This window comes from Gobio gobio (assembly GCF_949357685.1).
Source record: "Gobio gobio genome assembly, chromosome: 4".
Classification (NCBI taxonomy): domain Eukaryota; kingdom Metazoa; phylum Chordata; class Actinopteri; order Cypriniformes; family Gobionidae; genus Gobio; species Gobio gobio.
Genome location: NC_137100.1, coordinates 55,338,872 through 55,344,871, shown reverse-complemented (window position 1 = coordinate 55,344,871; position 6,000 = coordinate 55,338,872).

Sequence of the window (6,000 nt, the reverse complement as noted above, 5' to 3'; positions counted from 1 at the left end):
CATTGGATTTTTTTTCAAGCTAGCACTCTGAGAGCTCCAATTTCAATAGTAAATGACAAAAACGATGAATCTTCTGCATTATTTGCTGTGTAATGCATGAAGACATCATTAGTTTTTTATTGAGAGAGAATGAGGGATGGTAGATAAATAGGCTTTCGCTTGTTGTTGTTTTTTTGACAAATGGGAGTTTTTTTTTCTCTGTTCCGGTCAGGAGGTTCTATAGAGCTGCTGCCGAGGGAAAGGATGGCATCACAATAGATCGATAAAGCCAAGTGTATTCCACGTGATAGAGTGCAGCAGGGCTCGAGCACAGCGGCGCATGTTGCATTTGTTGCTTGTGCACTTTCTACAACCTAGTGATTAATCGATCAACCCTGTTCTCTATAGCCCGCGTCTGATTACTGCCAGAAAATAGCGAGCATCGGAGAACTGCTCTTTTTTTGTGTGAGGGAACAGATGGAGAGAATGATTCACAATAAACATCTCGCTGGAATCAGGAGTTCACTACCTGACAACATGACAAAGACGTTCAAACGCGTCTGTGAGAGTGTGTTTAGTATTCATAAATAACATATAGGTGCAGAAAAGGGTGAAGTGTTACAGAATCTAGTGGGCTGCTTCTCTTTTAAAGTCATAAAAGAAGATATTTTGAAGAATGCTTCCACTAAGTCAGTGGGCTCCAAAACAACATTGGTCCACATTGACGTCCGTTCTAAGGTTTTTTATATCTTATTTTGTGTTCCTCAGAAGAAAAACAGTCATGCAGGTTTGGAATGACGTGAGGGTGAGTAGGCTAAACGTGACAATAATATATCAACTATCCATTGAAGTCATCATGACTCACCAGTTGTGTTAAATTTGTTGATGTGAATCTGTTTCAATAAATCAATTCAAAGATTCAAAGATTTAGGGAGAAATGACTACATTAATAAGCAGTACAACTTTGTTTTCAACATTGTTAATAATAAGAAATGTGTTTTTTTTTTTTTTTTTTTTTTTAGCTGAAAATCATCATATTAGAATGATTTCTGAAAGATCATGTGACTGGAGACTGGAGCAATGATGCTGAAAATTCTGCTTTGAATCAATAATTTTTATGTTAAAATAGAAAATGGTTGATTTAAATGATAATTTTATTTATTTCACAATATCATTTTTTATGTATTATATATGTATTATAGCACTTTTTTCAAAAACATGAACAAATATTAACGACCCAAACTGGAATGAGAGTATATTTGAATGATTCAGTGAAAAATCATTAAAAGTAAATATTTTGTAAAAAAAAAAAAAAAAAGAAGGAATGTAACAATAATGTAATGTTACAGTGTATTGGCATCTGACTAAAAAAAGAACCATTTAAGAGCAAATATACAAATTGAGATTTACCAAAAGACCGTCCACGTGATGTAAAAGAAAACGTGATTCATCAGACCAGGCCACCTTCTTCCATTGCTCTGTGGTCCAGTTCTGATGCTCATGTGCCCACTTTTGGCGCTTTTGGTGGTGGAGGGGTCAGAATGGGCACCCTGACTCACTGTAAAAAATTTATAATCTTCCAAACTCAAAATTTTCTAGTGACTGGTCTCATCTAAATTTTTCAATTGGCCAAATTTAATTTCTGTGAATTGAATTTTATCAATTGTGGCAACAGCCTGTTAACATGGGCTTAATTAGAAATAATATGTTGAGCCAATGGAAAAATTTAATTTACCAACACTGTAAAAAATGTCAGGCCTCTCCAATTTAAAATGTTCTAGTGTCCGATCACATCTACATTTTTCAATTTGGCCAACTAAAAAATTTAGATGTGATCGCTCACTAGAAAATTTTGAATTGGAGAAATGTTTTTTTTTTGGTCCAATTAAATATTTTAAATTGTAGTAACAATTGTTTATTTCTCACTGTTCCAAAAGACAAAAATGACTAAAAACATAAATATATTAAGCAAAATACAGAACACAGACAACAGGGTTGACATTTTATCACATTACTTTATTAACAAGTAAATTCCAGCACAGGATATTTGGTGAAAATACCTTATTTTCAATAAGGAAAACTCTGAATATTCAAGAAGTCTTCTGCATAACAGGATGTCTTAAAGTGGTGAAGAAAACACGGCACTGCAAGCTAAAAACCTGCAAATAAAAATAAAAACTAACATTAATGGCAAAGTTTCCTTGCATCACATCTGGCAAATGACAGAACAGAAGTTACTTCATTATATAATGAGGATGAGACGAATGAATGGATGAATAAGAAAATCGAGCTTGACGTGTTTGATATTAAAAAACAATAACTTAAGCCCTGAAAGAGGTCGACGCCAAATGCAATCTCCGGCATCGTGTTCAACGGTCGCATGCCGCATATATCACACAAATGACTTAATTTACTTATTACCTATCATTTTAGACATATAAGACATGAGGAAAATAAAACTATTGGCTACCCTTAGAGTAAACGAGAACACACGCATGAAACCAATGAATGGATGAACTCGTGATTCTACAAAATGTCTTTTAAACTTCATACCGGGTCATAAAGCAAAACTCTGTAGAATAATTTCAGTGCTAAATACTCACCAACGTCTTTGTGAGATGAATATCTCTATTCTCTTGGGAATGTCTGTTTCGGTCTTCAGCACCTGCTGGTTTTTTTCAAGCGCATTTTGCGCATGCGTATACCGTTTTTCGGACGTAGGACTTGTTCAGCCAACATGGATTTTTCACTTCGACTTCATAGATTGACTGAGCACAATTAAATATGTTCGGTGAATATACAATTTTAATTTTGAGTTAAGACCTTAAGCTATGATTAGTACAATGCATCTTTTTGCATGGGGATAATTATTTGGAAGTGCTGGTCTACGGCTATGCAGCTCCATACGCAACAAACTGCCCTAACCTTTCAATCTGAACCAGCATTAACTTATTGAGCAATTTGAGCTACAGTAGCTCATCTGTTTGATCAGACCACATGGGCCAGCCTTCACTCCCCACGTGCATCAGTGAGCCTTGTCCCCCCATGACCCTGTCACCGGTTCACCACTGTTCCTTCCTTGGTCCATTTTTGATAGATACTGACCCCTGCAGACCGGGAACACCCCACAAGAGCTACAGTTTTGGAGATGCTCTGACCCAGTCATCTAGCCATCACAATCTGGCCCTTGTCAAACTCACTCAAATCCTTACGCTTGCCCATTTTTTCCTGCTTCTAACACATCAACTTTGTGGACAAAATGTGACCGACCCCAAACTTTTGAGCGGTAGTATATTAATGATTCAGTAAAAATACAATTAAAAGTAAAAGTTTTGTAAGAAAAAAAAAAAATATATATATAGCCTATACATATTTTGCCCACCATTTCAGAGCAAATAAACAAATATTGAGAGAAAAATATGGAGTGATATTTTTAGCAACAGATGACTAACGGTATGTTTATTACATAAAGATAATATCTGGCATATGTGCAGGGGTGAATTCAGTTTAATTGGATCACTTTTTTCGATCATCTCAATGGCAAAAAGTGTCCCAATTAACCTGAATTCACCCCATTTATTGTAAAACGTCTCTTTTTTTCCTTGCCTCAGTTGCCCTCAGCTTTGCTCTCTAGGAGGTTTCTAAAGCTGCTTTGAAACAATATGTGTTGTGAAAAGCACTATAAAAATAAAACTGACTTGACCTGACAATATCGCCCAGCCGTACTGCCTACCTAGATAGCATTTCAGCTGTCATATGCACTAAGGCAACATTATATTATGCTGCATGCTGCTTTAGACTGTTTTGAGCAAATGTTTAAGGCCGACAGCCATTTTCAGCGACAAAGAGAGAGTTAGTATAGTAACAAACAGCAGTTCAGCAACTGAACATCTTCACAGTGCTGAAGATTGAAGAGACAAAGGAGTAAAACCTGAAAGTGATGAAAATCTCACTGCGCTGTACGCAGATGTGACCATAAGTGTCTGTGTTTTAATGACACTGCATTTGTATGGCTCATGACACACTGTGAATGTCATCAGTTTTGCTCTTCCTCACTCCTCTTAGAAACACACACACCCCACGCTTATGGAAAGACGTGCTGTATAGCACAGTCAAGTGAGTGACTTTTCTTCCCGCTGCTATGGACACGCCACTTTGTCTCTCACTCCCTTTATTAAAATTGAGCACAAAATTACCACCAATTAGTGTTGCTGTGACAACCGTGAGCTCATTTTCTCTCCATACTCAAGCCCGTTGCAGAAATATTTGGCTCTCAAAATGAAATTCTTCCTTCGTCAAGAAAAGTCAACCAAGTTACATTTTTATGTATTTAAATATTTAATAAAATATTCTAAGCATGGTAGCATCTTTTCTGTGCACTACCTTTTAAACATTTGGGTTTGGTACGATTTTTTTAAAGTTTGTTTTAAAGACTTCTCTTATGCTCATGGCTGCATTTATTTGATCAAAATGAATATTTGAAATATTATAACTTAAAATATAATTTCAAAATAAATGTTCTGTTGTAACATCATTACTTAAGGCCGTAGGCTAGAGAGGTTGTACGTTAGGTCTGGCCTTACTGTTCATAAATAAATGTATGCTGAACATATTCAAAATGACAAAAATGCACTGTCCAAAGCGAAATCTGATTACTACTCCAACATAATTGGAGTCAGTAATGGGAACTCCAGGTCTCTTTTCTCGGTGGTAAACAATATTCTGCGACCTCCTGATTCTTTGCCATCTGATATGTATTCCACTGAATTAGTCTAAGGTTAAAAATGTACATCAGCAATTATTAACTGTTACTTTCCATCATGACTCTTGTCAGTCTATCTCTCATGCCCCTCCCCACTCTGTTTTCTCTACCTTTACACTACCAACTTAGAGATAGTGGATCTGATAAATAAATCTAAATCTTCGACTTGTCAGTTAGACCCTCTACCAACTCCTTTAGTGAAAGCTTGTTTACCAGCCCTGTCTCCATTGATTACTGAAATTGTTCACGCTTCACTTGTTTCTGGTTCTGTACCTCCATCTCTTAAATCTGCTATTATTACTCCCATACTTAAGAAACCAGGGGATGATCCACTTAATTTTGCCCAATTTTAAATTGACCTTTTATCTCTAAGGTAGTGGAAAATTGTATTTCAATACAAATTCAAGAACATCTTTCTAATAATAATTTGTATGAACAATTTCAATCTGCTTTTTCGTTCTCACCATAGCACCGAGACTGCTCTTGTCAGAATAACCCATGATCTGCTGCTGGCAGCTGACTCTGGGCTTTTAACCATACTTGTCCTTTTTGACTTGAGCACTGCCTTTGATACTGTTTCACATAAGATTCTTCTCGACAGGTTAGCTTCTATTGGGATTGCTGGCACTACTCTTTCTTGGTTTAGGTTGTATCTACCTGCGGACGCACTCAGCATATTCAATTAAAAAGTTTTAAATCAAGAACATCTACAGTCACCACTGGTGTTCCCCAGGGTTCTGTTTTTGGCCCACTTCTTTTCATTATTTATATTCTCCCTTTTGGTTATATTTTGAGTAAACATGGTATTCATTTTCATTGTTATGCGGATGACACCCGACTTTACCTGTCTGCCAAACCGACTGGTTCTTTTCCTCCTACATCTTTGTCCAGTTGTTTAGCCGAAATTAAAGATTGGCTTTCAGCAAACTTCTTGAAGCTAAATGGCAACAGAACTGAGGCCGTACTTGTTGGAACTAGATCTGTTTTATCTAAATCAAATTTTTTTTCTTTGTACATTGACAATAATGCAATTTTTCCTTCCTCATAGGTTAAGTTTGGGTGTTATCATGGATAGCACACTATTCTTTGAAACTCACATTAATAATATCATGCGGACTGCATACTTCCACTTGCGTAATATTAACCGTTTTCTGTCTCATCCTCTCAACCAACAATACTGCAGTTCTTATTCATGCATTAGTCACTTCACAGACTATTGCAATGCTCTATTCACAGATGTTCCCTCTAAATTGCTTCAT